This window comes from Saccopteryx bilineata, chromosome 3 (assembly GCF_036850765.1).
Source record: "Saccopteryx bilineata isolate mSacBil1 chromosome 3, mSacBil1_pri_phased_curated, whole genome shotgun sequence".
In the NCBI taxonomy this organism is placed as follows: Eukaryota; Metazoa; Chordata; class Mammalia; order Chiroptera; family Emballonuridae; genus Saccopteryx; species Saccopteryx bilineata.
Window position 1 is genome coordinate 106,164,922 of NC_089492.1, and position 16,161 is coordinate 106,181,082.

Sequence of the window (16,161 nt, forward strand, 5' to 3'; positions counted from 1 at the left end):
ATAGTAAAGGAACTTGACATTTTATACTTTCCAGTCTAGACTAGAAAAATTTAAGCAAATGTTTAGGGCTGAAGCTTTGTAATATTTTCCTGAAATTTCTTCCTAAACCAGACATCCTCTGAGTTTTATATAAACCTCAGCAAATGGCAACTCTATTCTTCCTGGTGCTCAAGCTGAGACCTTGATAATATCCTTGACAATTTTCTTTGTCTCAGAACCTATCTTCAAGCTATCAGTAAATCCTGTAAAGTCCGTCTTTATTTTATGCTTATAATTCAACCAACTTAAAATGGAGGAGAGGTTATATCACATAATTCAAAACTGTACTATGATTTTATATCATTCTTAGAGTAAAATTTAATTTGTTTTGTTTTGTTTTCATTCACTAATGTATTCTCTATGCATACAATTCCTGTCTCATATTATAAACTTAATAAATATTTTGTAAATGAACTGATATATGTGAAGCTTGGTTTCAAATCTCCAGAGATAAAAAAAGGAAGGTCTCTGAAAGTTTAAGTGTGCATTCATGGATATTTAGATCAATGTTTCTGCTCCTGAAAGATTGTAGAATATTCTAACTTTAGAAATATTAAATAGCTTTTAGTAACATGACTTTGGTGGAGAACAGTCTAAGATGAAAACAAAACAAGACAAAACAAAAGAAAACTTGGTTTCAGAAATAAAATCTGAGTTTTAAAGCCGTGTTAACTATGATCGGACTGACCCACTGGCTGAATAATTCCAACACCCTTAATTAGCAAACTCTTGTTAGTGACCAAATTGTCTGTTTAATGCCACAAAATTATGAGACTTTATGGCTAAAGTGATAATAAAAATCTCAAGAAACATCTATTATTAGCCTTATTAAGAGAAATTATAAAAGAATGCCTCCATCTCCAAGTGATATAGACACATTTAGGGCCCTAAAAGGAACATGTGATAAAAAAAAAGATAAAAGAAAAGAAAAAAGTAATGGGGTACCTTGACATTTAAATAAAAACTGTAACAAACACCTAACTTCTGTGAAACATGTTTCTCCTATATTTAACTATCACCTTTGTTGCAATAGGTAGCTAGTCTGCCATTTAAACTTGAGAAGGGTTATATAACATGCATGATGTTATATTATATACTCTTAGATCTCTTGAAATTATATCATCTTAAAAGAAAATATTCCACTCATCAATCAAAAGTGTTGAGATATTAGACATCTTCAAAATTAGGATTTGGTACTAGCTAGACTGATAGGATAAGGAGAGTGGCAAATCCTGGTTTGGGTCTTAGCAGGGTGAATCCTCACCTGATTCTGCAGTCAGTCAGCTGTGGGAACATGGGGTCACTTGTGTAAACCTTACATGAGGAACATGGACTGAAGAATCTGCTGATTCCTAGCTGATATGCTTTATTAATAAGATGAAATTTCTAACAGCCTACATTTGACCTCAATTAGACATTCCACCATCATTTCAAACTTACCTTTTCCTAAGCACATATGATCTCCCCCTTCAAACTGCTTCTAACATCCATACTGCTCTCTCTTATTTCTGTAGGCCTCCAGCTTGCCAGAGCTGAAAACGTTTAGTCATTTTTCACTCTTCTTTTACTGCTATTGCAGGATTCAAAGGAGGACAAAAACACCCAGACAGCTTGATGAACAAAGTAGAATTTATTAAAGCCGGTAGAGCATGTGAGATTTGTGGCTCCAAAACAAGCACTCCCCGAAGTTGATTTTCTTACAGGTTATATACCTTTACAGTATCTAAGCAATGGGCACGTGATTTCTTTGTTTAAGGTTTCCCAGGACTCAAGAAAAGGAGAGGGAAAGTTTCGGGAAGTTCAGCAAGGGGAAGGAGTTCTAGATCATTGGCCATAGTTATATACAGATCCTGCTCTTCTTGCTTTGTATTGTAACTATGAGATATAGTTAATTTGTTACTGGCTGACTTGGTTAACCCTGCTGGCTCCTTTCCCTTGTATTCCTTTTGTTTATTCCTTCTCAGGGAAGAGGAGGCCTGCCCCACTTTCATCACTATCACTTAACTTCCTACAGAGTCTGACTGCTATTTTTTTGGAAATACTGCTGATATTAACCACTCTTTATGTTCTAAAATCTGTGATTTTACCTATGTCTATGTCTTCTTCACCTCCTGGTTATATTCCTATAGTGTTTCCTGGCTGGTTTCAGAGCCTTTAATGCTCTGTTTACTCTGTGCACCCCACCATCACCTCCCAACCCATCTTCACACACCAATGCTTTCCTTTCACTCACCTGCTTTAGAATTTGTCCTGGTTGCTCTTTATTGCCTACATTTTCCAACACATATTTGTTCTCCAAGTGATAATATCTTCTCAATGTATTTTTCTCTCCCTTGGGCTTCTGCCTTACCCTCAGTGTACCCTCAACCCTATAAATTGTAATCATCCTAACATCAATACTTTTTCATATTCTTAAAAATACTTTTGCTCTGATTATAACAGTTACCTATTTGATTGTACAATATTCAAAGGTGCATAAAATATAAAATAAAATAAAAATCAACTATAGTCTAATGTTCAAAGATGACCATTGTAGGAAAGATCTTTTCCTTTGTATGTTGGTGTGTGTGTGTGTGTGTGTGTGTGTATGTGTGTGTGTATGTGAATATATATATATTAACAGCAATAAAGCCTGACCAGGTGGTGGTGTAGTGGATAGAGCATCAGACTGGGATGAAGAGGACCCAGGTTCGAGACCCTGAGTTTGCCAGCTTGAGTGCAAGCTCATCTGGTTTGAGCAATGCTCACCAGCTTGAGCCCAAGGTCTTTTGCTTGAGCAAGGGGTTAATCGGTCTGCTGTAGTGCCCCCAGTCAAGGCACATATGAGAAAGCAATTAATGAACAACTAAGGTGCCACAACAAAGAATTGATGCTTTCATCTCTCTCCGTCTGTCTGTCCCTATCTGTCCCTCTCTCTGTCTCTGTCACAATAAAATAATACTCATGAGCACTTATTATTTAATTAAAGGAGAAGCAAGGAGTCAAACTGACACTCTCGTATGCTCCCCGACCAGGATCCATCCAACAAGCCACCTACAGAGCAATGCTCTACCCATCTGGAGCCACTGTTTTGTTGCTCAGCAACCAAGCTATTTTAGCACTTGAGTCAAGGCCATGGAGCCATCCTCAGCCCCTGGGTCCAACTTGCTCTAACCATTTGAGCCATGGCTGTGGGAGGGCAAGAGGGTGGGAGAGAAAAAGGGGAAGAGGAGGGATGGAGAAGCAGATGCTTGCTTCTCCTGATGAGGAATCAAACCTGGGACTTCCACATGCTGGGCTGATGCTCTACCTCTGATTTATAGGGATTATTTTATTTAATACAACTCTATGAGGTGGATACATTTATTATTATCCTTATTTCTAAATAATCTATATGCGATAGTTAATTGGCTTGCCAAAATTCACACATTAAACTTTGACCTGCTATTTCCTCTGTGTATTGACCACTATGCAATTCTGCCTACTAAATTCTTATATAGGCTAAGTGTATTTGTATATAAAATTATTTAATGCCTAACTTGCATATTCCTAAACTGAGATACACCATTTCCCTTATGTTTTAGATTAAAAAAAAAAACTATACCTTTCTTTTATGAAAAATAAAAAAAGCTCAGTCATATGTTCAATCCATTTCTGTTATACTATGGCTAAAACAGTAATTATAAACTTAAAATCTTCAAACGAATTGTCACTCACATTTAGAATCATTTTCCTAAGCTGTAATTGAAGTTTGGGAGGAATTTTGGTGCAAATTTATAAGAGTAATTTTATAGAATTGATAGAGAAAATTTGTCAACCTAAAGCAAAAGGCAAATTGTTATAAAATTAAGTCATCTGAAATCATTTACTATTTGAATTTCAAAGAGCTGGAGGACAAGTCTGCTGTGTTAAAATGAGTGAATAGTAAGTTATCATATTATATCTATATATACATCTTAATTAGTCATGGGCTCCAATGAACCATAAGAACTGGTAAAAATATATTTTAAATTTTTAAATTTAGCATAAAATACTGTCAGACTCTTTTTGCATGATATACTTCAGCATGCCAGTGAGTCATCTGAGGCACTTAGCACAGGCGCAGGTGAGTAGGTACTATCCCAGAGACTTTGGTACAGATCTTGAGGGTAACCCCAAAATTTTCATTCTGAAAAAAGGCTTTAAGATAAAAATGATGCATATTCTATTCAGATCGCACTTTGAATAATATTGATATAAATAAACATAGATTATGCTTTATTCCTGCACTAATTCTGTTCTAAGGTTTTTTTTGGAAATAGTTTTTATTTCTCCATAACAGCTACTACTAGTTTTTCTTAAAAAATTGATATAATTTAGACAGAAGGACTGGGATTGCTCCCTTACTTTATTGCCATTTTTTAACAAAGGAAAGTCTCACAAGACAAGACCAGGTCAATAGATTCTTTTTGTTAAAAGAACTCTTCTTCACATTTGATACTGTTGAAACTATTTCAGTTGGATATCTAAGGCACATTTATTATGGTTGTTTAATCTGGACATTGCTAAAATCAGTGAGCATAGTATCTTAGATGATGTTTTACAATTACTGTGGTCAAATGGTATTTAAACTGTCATGGTTTATGCATTTGTGAACTTGAATGTAACTCTTCAGGTTGTCACTCTTTCCATTGAATTGGTTTTATTTCTATTGCTATATATATTGAGTATAGATGCTGTTCAAAATAGCTCTCAACATGTTTCTTTTTTATGTGATTTGGAATTGAAGCAAATTTTACAATGTTTACAGAAATACCCATAAACAAAACAATATTGTGTAAATTTGGTATTATGCAAATAAATTCCTTGTCATTAGAGGACTAACAACAATTCTTTGTTTTCTTATAAAGCAACAATCAAGTGCTTTCTAGTGTAGTTTTTATGCTTTACCTTAAAAAATTCACCTGAGAACCTCATTAAAATGCAGATTCTAATTTAGAAAGCCTGGGTTGGGGCTTGATATTACAAATTTCTCACAAACTTTCAAATTTTATCCATACTGCAGGCCCATGGGCCACAGCTCGAGCGGTCAGGTTACTCAAAGGAGGTAGAAGTGTGTAAAGTTGTGATATATTTTATTAACATACATGTGAAAGGATTATCTGTCACAGAGCACTTCACATTTAACAGCACTTTAGCCATTTATTATATAAATATAAAAAGAATTATATATATATATTATATATATATATATTTTTTTTTTATTTTTTTTTTAAGTGAGAGGCTGGGAGGCAGAGACAGACTGCCATATGTGCCCTAACTGGAATCCACCCAGAAAGCCCCATACCAGGCGATGCTCTGCCCATCTGGGCCACTGCTCCATTGCTCTGCAACTGAACTATTTTAGTGTTTGAGGTGAGGCCATGGAGCCATCAGTGCCCAGGGCCAACTTTGCTTGAACCATTCAAGCCATGGCTACATGAGAGGAAGAGAGAGAGAGAGATGAGGGGGCATGAAGGAGGGGTGGAAAAGCAGATGGTCGCTTCTCCTGTGTGCCTTGACCAGGAATTGAACCTGGGATTTCCACATACTGGGCCATCACTCTACCACTGAGCCAAGAACAACTGATATAAGAAAAATCTCTAATCTAAGAGTTTTTCAAGTAAGTATAAAATAATTCTGTTAAGAAATTGTTTATTGGAACTGTGTATACTCTTGGAGATATTTGTTGACCCTTGTTTATAATGCCATTATTCACAATAGATAAAATAAGAAAACAACCCAATTGTTTGTTGAATGAATTGATAAGCAAAATGTGGTATATACAGACAATGGAATGTTACTTAGCCTTAAAAAGGGAATTCCAACAGATACTACAACATGGATGAACCTTGAGCATATTATGGTAAATGAAATAAGCCAGTCATAAAAAGACAAATATTGTATAATTCTACTTATACGAGTATTTAGAATTATTAAAATCACAGAGACAGAAAGTAGAATGGTGGTTGCTAAGGGTTGGGGTTAGGAGAAACAGGAAGTTATTATTTAATGGGTATAGAGTTTCAGTTTTATAAGATAAAAAGAATACCTGAGATGGATAATGGTGATGGTTGCACCACAGTGTAGATGTTCTTAACACTACTGAAGGGTATACTTAAAAATGATGAAGATGACAAATTTTATGTTATAGGTATTTTACACCCCCCCAAATTGAAAAAAATGTATTAGAATTATTATCTGATTTCCATTTAAAAGAGAGTCTATATCTGAATGACAGATATATTCCTTGAATGTTCATCCCAGGCATCTCTGAGATTTTGTGAGGTCAAATTGTGGTTTCTTGTCTAGAACATATGTTCCCCCATATCTATACTGTAGCCTTTATTAACTACTTTGAAGTATGCTAAAATCCTGCATAGAGTACATTTGGACAGAGTCATTTTTTTTAAAATTCTTGATATTGTTTGTTGGCTATTTCTTAGGGAAGTGGTCCTATTCAAGGGGAACATGTAAGTTATCTCAATATACCCCTTGATACTAAATAGTTTACTTTACTACTTTGTGTGTGTGTGATGAGATAGCCTTGGTATTCAAGGATTTTATAAATATGAGTCCTGCTATGAAATTCACTGTGAAATAATACTACTGGGTGAAAAATACATTCTTTTCAGAGATAACTGCAAAATTCTTCTTCAGGCTAAAATAATCTTTCATTAGAAATATACTTTATTGAATGTCTATTTTTGGAAACGATGTTTTCTTTTAAAGAATCAGAAATCTCCAGCCTCTATACCAACACCCCTATACTGCCTCCACCAAAAACAATCCTAAATGCAGCAAAAACATAGCTCGAGATACATAGCAGTTGCAGTGATGTAGCTAAAGCATTGCAGCATCACTTTACATCTTTGACAGCTTTTTGACTCAATCCATCTCTATTTAGCTTTTCTTTCTATTTTTTCCTTCTGCTCCTATCTCCCCAGAACTATTGTTTTTGAATCATGTGTATCTTGAAAAAAAGATATAATTGATGATATTGTTTCTATTTATCAGAGAGTATCTCTTTTGAGCAAAACTCTCTTCATGCTACATCTTAGCATGCTGGCCAGGCTGGCTAGGTAACCAGTCACCCATTCCTAGTCCAATTAGTTGTGGCAAAGGTGGTGGTATTGCTTGGTTAGAAGCACAATAATCTATGCATGAGAAATACACACAAAAGGACCATTGGGTACAGTAGATCCTCTGAACCTTCTTACAGGATCATTATAACAGGTAGACATCTGTCCTGGTCTATTGAATACATATTGCCAAGACCCACTGTGGTCTGGCTAACTGAGCTTTAAATGGATTGCAATGAAATACTAATACTAAAGACTGTCACTATTTACAACCAGTTCAGACACTCAAAACATTTGTCCTCTAGGATTGTATTCAACTAAATTTACACACAAAGTTTTCCTCTGTGACCCAAAGATTTATATAAAAAATATCTTCATCCCTTCAAACTCATTGAGATTTATTCTGTCTTTAAAAATTTCCAGGAAATTTAAACTGGGATTTCATCCAATTATTTATAAATGATGCGTTGCTGTTTGAAATGATACTTAGGGTAATAATGCACTGAGACAATCAAAACATCTTCAGGGAAATTAACAGGATTTCAGAGTTTATGTAAACTGATGAAACCACCAGAAAGGTTTATATAGGAAAAAAGTAAATAGTAGAATCCTTACAGCTCAGGACTGAGCAAATGCTTTCAGTAAAGCAAAGACACACATGGTATTGACTTAAAATAGAGCAGAGATAATTTTGGCAGTCATTTATAACAGTAAAGAAAAGGTGGGGAAAGAAGACAGATAGAAAATTCTATTTATAGAAATTCTCTTATGTCCTCGGCCCAATACAGGGAATCATCTCCTAGACCTAGACCCAGAATAAATGTGGAAGGCTGATATCCTGCCCGAGGTCTGGCAGAGCCAGCAGAGCCATTGTTACATCACTATCAGGCTTCAGTCAATCAAAAAGAAATCCCTATAGCGGGTAAGAAAGTCAAGATTGGGGTCACACCTGGGAGAATCCATGTCCTTCAGTTCTGAAAGTTTACATTCACTGCAGGAGGAAAAAAAAACAATTAATGGAAGATACAAAAATCTCTTAACAGAAATGCCACTATACAATAACTAAAGAAAGGCTTTATAAGAACAACCAAAACCTTAGTGTATTTTCTCAATGCATGTTCCTGAAATGACATATATGTGATCTGATTTGAAGAGAAAGCCAGCTAAAAAAATGTATAGTTTTTTACACTCCCTCCCCTCCCCTACCATCTATAAAAATTATTATTGTTGGTCTCTCAAGACTACTTACTGCAAGTTCTTTGTATACCTACTATTGACAGAAGAAATAAATAGAATAGACATTTTAGGGAGGCTGTGAATTTTATAATAACTTTTGAATTAGGTGGCAGACTTTTTAAGATCCATGACAATGAAAGCTTATGGTAAGCTATTTTAAATAGCATTCTTTTTAAGAGTACTAAAAGGCAATTCAGTAATCACACATATACCTGTAATATAATAAAATATACTACCGAACATGTCATTCTCCAGTAAAAAGTATAAACATTTTAGAGTCATAGGAGGACTTTATTTCAACCCATATAATTATTCTATTGACCCCACAGTTTGATTTATTTTTATGCAAGTAAACAGTATAGATTTTCTTGTAGGGATGAAGCAACAGAAAATATATAAAGTAAGAAAATATAGCTAGAAACTGTCTCCTGCTATTTTACTTTTTTAAAATTTCCACTTTGAAATCAGTGGGACAAACTGATTTTAATTATCCAAGTTGTTGATAATTTTAATAAGGGATGGTAGGCTATTGTTTCAAGAACAGTAACCATTTAATTTGATCTGATTGTTTTATACATAAATGTACTGGAATTAATAGCTGATTAGACACTGTCAACTCTATCTGAAAATATGTGTAATAATCCACCCCAGTTCTATATTAGTAAACTGAAACAACTTCAGACCTGTCAGCATTATATTCACAATACTAAGCTCAATGACAAAAATAGTTACATTATTTAAAGACAAATATCATTTTTATGATTGACTAAATTGATCCCAAAATTGGCTGTACAAAATTCATTGTTTAGAAAAATATTTCAAATCAAACCTAATTCTAATTTTTCTAAAAGGGAAAGCTACTTAACAGCCTGACTTTCAAGAAGAGTTCTTTGAAGACCCTGGGTAGAATATCAAATATGTCAGTGGAGTTGAATGAAAAGATACACTCCAATACAATAGTTGAATTATATTGTACACGTTTACATTTTGGCTATTCTTAATTTATACATTGAATCAACAGCCACTTTTAATATTACTAAATATTTAAGGCACTTTCACAGTGAAAGGGCAGTTATTGTGTATAGTAATGGAGGAATGGAGGAAGATTGACCAACATTCAGAAATTTCTGGAAAAAAAATTTTTTTCCTTTTTTTAAAACATTATGTCAGTGAGGTCGTCCTACAGGGATTGAGAGCTACAGGAAACAAACACACATACATACACACAAATATACAAAAAATTTTCACCTAACCTCAAGTCCCCTGCGTTTACTAAATAATAAAGATATTTAACAAATTTAACCTTGCTCTGAACTTCATACCCTGGATAAAAATGATGGCATCCAGCCTGACGAGGGAGTGGCGCAGTAGGTAGAGCATCAGATTGGGATACGAAGAACCCAGGTTTAAAACCCCAAGGTCACTGGCTTGAGCCAGGGCTCACAAGCTTGAGCATGGGGTCTCTGGCTTGAGTGTGGAACAATAGATATAACCCCATGGTCGCTGGCATGAGCCCAAGGTCGCTGACTTAAGCATAAGCAAGGGTTCACTCGCTCTGCTGTAGCCCCCCAGACAAGGCACATATGAGAAAGCAATCAATGAACAACTAAGTTGCCACAACAAAGAATTGATTCTTCTCATCTCTCTCCCTTCCTGTCTGTCTGTCCCTATCTGTCCCTTTCTGTGACTCTCTCTCTGTCTCTGTCCAAAAAAAAAAAAAAGATGGCATCCAAATGATGTCATTGGAATTAATTGACTCCAAATATTTTTCTATTTGGGTTTAATATAAAATTATATATTATATATTGAATCCAAATTAAAAAAAAACAGAGAAAGGCAGCTTTCTATAAAAAATATATAAATAGTATATATATGTTTATATATATATACATATATATGTATTTATTTATTCCTGACACTTGAAAGTTTTCCTATAATGTATCAAAATCTTTTTATCAGTTATAACTCTTCCATATCTATTGATTTGATAAAGACTATAAAGAGCAACCGAGTAAGAATGGGATGATTCTAGATTTAGGAGGCTGGAAACAAGGTTAGTTTTTCTTTAGAGTTTTACAAACAAAGACATTCAAAACAATTACCAAAACAAAAAAAAGCAAACCACAGTTATTAGAGGAGGTCATCGAGAGGATGTGACCACTGGTTAACCAGCAATCTGGAACTAGGCAATTGGAAGCTTCTCACCTTCTTTCCTGTCCTTGGAATGTACACTCTTCCCATTTTTACAGCCAGAGCCATTTTTAGGATGCAGCCTTTAGAGAGTAATGTGTTGTTGAATACATTTGGACTGTATTTGTAAAGAACCTAGCTAAGGCCTCAATATAAACTTTTAAGATTCTGGTGGGTGGAAAAGGACAGCTATTCTTCTTGTAATTGACCAAACAAGCCTTAAAAGTTCCTTGGCCTCTACCAAACTGGGGTGACCTGCCTCTTTTTTATACTTCTCTTCTTGCCCTTTATATATGGGTCTAGTTTACAAACTAGACTAGTGGATTTTTTATAATCTGTCCAATTTAATTGCAATTACATATTAGGCAAATTTGTGAAACATTCTCTAAAGAATTATTGCATTTAAACTCAGTTCTTAGGCAGTGATAGGCACATAAAACAGCCTTATTCTATTGACTGTCATTAAAGATATAGCTATTTCCATGAAAGAAAATGAGCTGTTGGGCCAGGTCAACTGATATTCAAATACAGATTCTGTCACTTTGCAGAAACGTGGAAATGTGGCATAACTTTTCCAATCCCTAGGTTTTTATTTTGTAAAAAAATAAGGTTAATAATTAATACCTTACATGGCTATTGTGAGGGTGTTAGTATTATGTAAAGAAAAATATATTAAAAATTAAATGCTTAGTATATATTAAAAAGGAACTTTATTCCTTTAATGCAATCTAAAATATTTTTTCATATAATCTCAGCTATAATATTACCATAGGGACAATGTGTAAGGAAAACACATACATACCCATAACCTCTCTTTCTTTCTCTCTCTCTCACACACACACATACACACACACACATGAACATGCACACACACATGCATACACAGGATGAAACACAGAGAATTCTTTGTGACTCCATGGAAAACAACCACTGAGAAATACCAAAATATCTGTGGGCTGGGGCTCTACATTAAGAGTCTGGCACAAGAATATAATAACAAAGGTTTAAATCCTAAGGAAATAAATCAGAATATTTAAAAAAAATGAAGCATGAAGTTGTTGATGATGGTATTATTATTTATTAGAATTTAAAAACACTAGAGAGCAACCCAAATGTCTAAATATGAGTAATAGTAAAATGGGATATGGAATATTAATAGGTATTCAAATGATGTTTATGAAAAGTTTTAATAACATGGGAACATAGTTTTGATTTAAATTAAAATAAAGCACAGGAGACAAAGGCAGAATATGATCGTTGTTTTTGAAAAAATGTATGTGTCTATCTGCAGAAAAATATTGTAGAGATAAGAAGTGAAATGTTCATGTAAGTTCTATATGGGTAATTGTAGGGTCAGGAGCTGCTGCTGTTGTGGTCATACAGTTTCACATTGGATTCGGGCAGACGGTAAAGAAACAGTGGAGCCAAAAAATGGTGGGCCATTCCGTTTATTAAAGTCTCATACCGGTGGATGAGCAAACAGCCAGGGAAGACCTCTTTCCTCCCATTCAGAGCTTCGAAAGCCTTGACACATTCTCTGGTTCCACAACCAGGAAACTCTTCTCCAGTTCCTTCTAGAATCAAAGGCCCCACCAGTCTCAGCGGAGCTCCCACAGCCCCTCCGCTCTGGTTCCCATCTGCACACCTTCTCTCTCTCTGCAAAACTGGCTTCTTCAGCACTCTGCTTTCTTTGGGTTCTCCCTGAAAAACTGGCTGGGTCCACAAAGACTGCTCCTCCAGCAAATATTAGCAAAACAATGGCCCCTCCCAAGCAGGAATATAATCCACAATTTGCAATCAACTGCCCCGCTCTGAGGGCAAGCGCACATGTGGTTTTATCACAATAAAAGTAAGCAAACTCAAAAAATACAGATTTTACAAATTCATTTGCCCAACAGTAATGAAACAGACTAAGAAGCTCTTTTCTTTCAACATTTTTGTACTTTTCAAATTTTTATAATAAAAATATAGGATTTATTCTCTGGTAAGCTTCCATTCTACTTTTAACATATAAACCAATCATGGACTTACTATCATACAATACACTAGATACTTTATTTCAAAGGCAGGAATGTCCAAGGTGAATTAATTACAGGTTTTGGGTGTTAAAGACTCTCCTGAGTGAAGTACCATTGCTGAATAGATACTGACAGGAACAGAAGTCAACAGAAAGGAAGTCTCTTCTCCTACCTTTCTGATTACTAATCTCTCCTTTCTGCCCATTCTGGCAGAATGGAGGAAGCTACTGGCAACTGGAAAATATATTTGCACAGTGGTGGCCAGAGCATCAGGAAGCATGGTATAAAATGGTGGATTTGGAACAAAAAGATAATAATAACAATCTCCAACTTAGTTTGATTAAATAGTAAGAATAATGCATAAAATGCATTGCTCAGGACTAAAAATCTTAGAGTAGAAAATATTGAGACACAGAAACCTTTATTAATGATTTTCATTAATTTGATTACCAAAGCCAAATGCTTCTTAATGGGATGAATTGAGTACAAATATGTGATGTTAAACTTTTAACATGTATTGTTTGTTTGTATTAAAGTGATTCAGCCATCGCCATTCTACTCCAATAGATATTTTATTAAGGAAACTAATTTAAATGTACATGATAAATGAACTGTGTTGAAAATTCTGTTTTTCTTCAATTCTAACCTCTTGATCTTAATTAATTTCTCCACTACTGTTCCCATAGAAACCAGAAATGCAATCAATAAGATGCAAAGGTAGTAATACACATGCAGAAGCATTCTACAAGTACAGTAACAACATTTATTTTAAATCATGGGACAAATTAGTATTTGCAATTAGATTAGAGGTAATATACTTCAAAATTCAAAATGGAAAATGCAGTCTAATGGTAAACAAAGTTGATACACTTTCCCGGGGGTTCTCAGTTTTCTCTTTCCTGATATAAAATAAGCATAATGCCCAGAAAAGTGAAGATCTTTGTGTGTGTGTGTGTGTGTGTGTGTGTGTGTGTCCCTTCTTTTGGTTTTTCTGATTTTATTTTTATCATGCCATGTCCTATTTCCTTACAGCTATAAAAAACAAAGCAACAAAAAAAATATATAAAATCTAAGCTTCCCCGCATGAAAGATCTGTCCCTTTCTAACCCCCTTTTTTCATTCTATATTCACATGCTAGTACCTAGGACAAGACTATACATTTGAGGCAGAGACCAAGACAAATTCTTAATAGAATTGTTCTTAACTAATTAAAACAAACAAAAAACCCCACCGATTGGCTTTTACCCTATTAGTTAGACTATGTAACAGAACCATGATTGTGTTCCAGTTAGAGAGCTCTGGTAACAACTCAGCCCTTCTGCGTCTGTCTGTAATGACATTAGCATGCCTCCATCACTTCTGAGGTTTGTTGGGAGTAGTTTATTACCAATAATAGTTGACAAACAAACAAAAGCAAACAATAGTTATAAATATTTTACTTAAAAAGAGAGTGGTGTAATGGTCATTTCTATATACTTTAATTCTCCATCCTTGTATTTTGATTTGGTTTCATGAATGAAGGAAGTAGATTAAGAGCTATTGGTTCAAAAACTTTGATTATGACTTTATTTTCCCAGTGCAATTTGGAGAAAAAAAATTGTCAGAACCATGATGATAATCCACACTCACCATGTTCCTTTCATCTCTCCTGTCTTGCTCCACACACATACAAAAAGAAGCTCATACCTAAATTATTCTTTACAGATTTCACAATTACTCAATCCTAGTTATCTGTAGTGCCATTTCTCCTCATCTGTGTTAAATATCACTTTGAAATTCTTTATTATCTAAAAGTGCATCATCAACAATTTTAAGCTAGAAATTCCCTTTTTTGATCACCAATCCTTATTGTACATTGCAGTACTATTCACCAATTCTGAGTTCCCCTGTCTGTTGGAGATGAAGGCTTCCCTGCTTTGTTAACTGGGGAGTGAACATGTATTATGCATGAGCTGATGAAATCCAAGTGAAAATGATATCTGCCACTTCTGGATAGAAGCTTAAGAACAGGCAGATACCTTATAAGTTCACTTTTCTCTTTGCTACAGTTAAAAGTAATTGAAGAATGTGGCTTTTTTTTTATCAGCTTCGGTCCGACTACCAACCGTGATAATGTGAATAAATCACATATGTAACTTTTAATGAACATATGTGTGAACATGATAGACATCTTTGTTGTTTTAAGTCAGTGGTCAACACACTGCGGCTGCATCTGTTTGCTTTGTAAGTAAAGTTTAATTGGAACACAGGCACACACACTCATTTGTTTATGTTTTGAGTGTGGCGTCATTGACACCATAATGGCAGGATTGGGTAGTTATGACAGACACTCTGATCCATGTCTAAAGTATTTATTATCTGGCCCTTACAAGTTTCTGAGCTAGCTTTAAGTCATTGAGATTTCAGAGACATTTGTTATTTCTTTCATTTGATATACTCTATTCTCTATATTTGGTCATAGCCCAAGAAATGGGCATAAATAACAATATTACTTTTTTCCCCAGAATTATATGATGGCGGAGATGACTTTGCCATAGAGACAGGCCAGACTCTGAGTAGCAACAGAGTGAGCAAGCAGACAGTCCAAGGGGCAGAGACAGCTGAGTCACAACTCAGATGAAATCAATATGAGTTGTGGGGAGACAACTTGTCTTAGTCAGCTTGTGCTGCCAAAACAAAAGACCATAGACTAAGCGGGTTAAACAATAGACAGCTCTTTCTTACATTCTGGAGGCAGGAGGTCTGAGACAAGAATGTCAACATGGTCCAGTTCTGGTGAGAGCCGTCTTCCTGACTTGCAAGTGCCTTTTCACTGTGTCCTCACCATGCTGAGAAAAAGAGAGAGAGAGCGCGCTCTCCTCTTCTTCTTCTAAGAAACACTAATCTCATTATAGGGGCCCAACCCTCATGGCTTCTTCTAAGCCTAATTACCTCCCAAAGAACCAACCTCCAAATACTATCACCTCCAAATACTTAAAAATATGAATTTTGGGGTGGGACACAAACATTCAGTCCATAACACAGCCTGATACTAGGACACCTAAACAGTGGCCAGGATTAAAGAGACAGAACGATGGACAGTTGTCACGTATGAGATCAATACAAGGGCCTTTTGCCAGTCTGATAACTAGGGCAGAGTTCTTGTCTTTAGGATGAAGACAGGCATGAACAGGGCAAAAAAGCAAGCTTTGTAATTTCAGCATTTCTAAAAGCACATTTCAGCATTTCTAAACTATTTAGAAGTAAGAGACAGAATCAAAACAGATAACCAGTTCTAAACATTGAACAGATGGGCACAGCAGTGGAAAATAAGTATTTGCAGACAAATGGGGAGAGCAAGAGAAGAAAAGAAATGGGAGGAAAATCAACAACTTTGGCTAATTCTATAGATGTTGTACTCTTGATTGTCAAGGAGAAAAACACAAGGAGCCAAGCTGTCTCTAGTGGATCTGAGTGGGCAACTCAGTAATGCTGGATGAGGAAGGAGAAGGGATACTGACAGCGGTGATCTATGACTATTTTTGTTAAGATTGGTGCATAAAAGCAAATGTTGAGTGAGAGAAAAACAACAGACTCAGCTATAATAATTTGGGGGACTG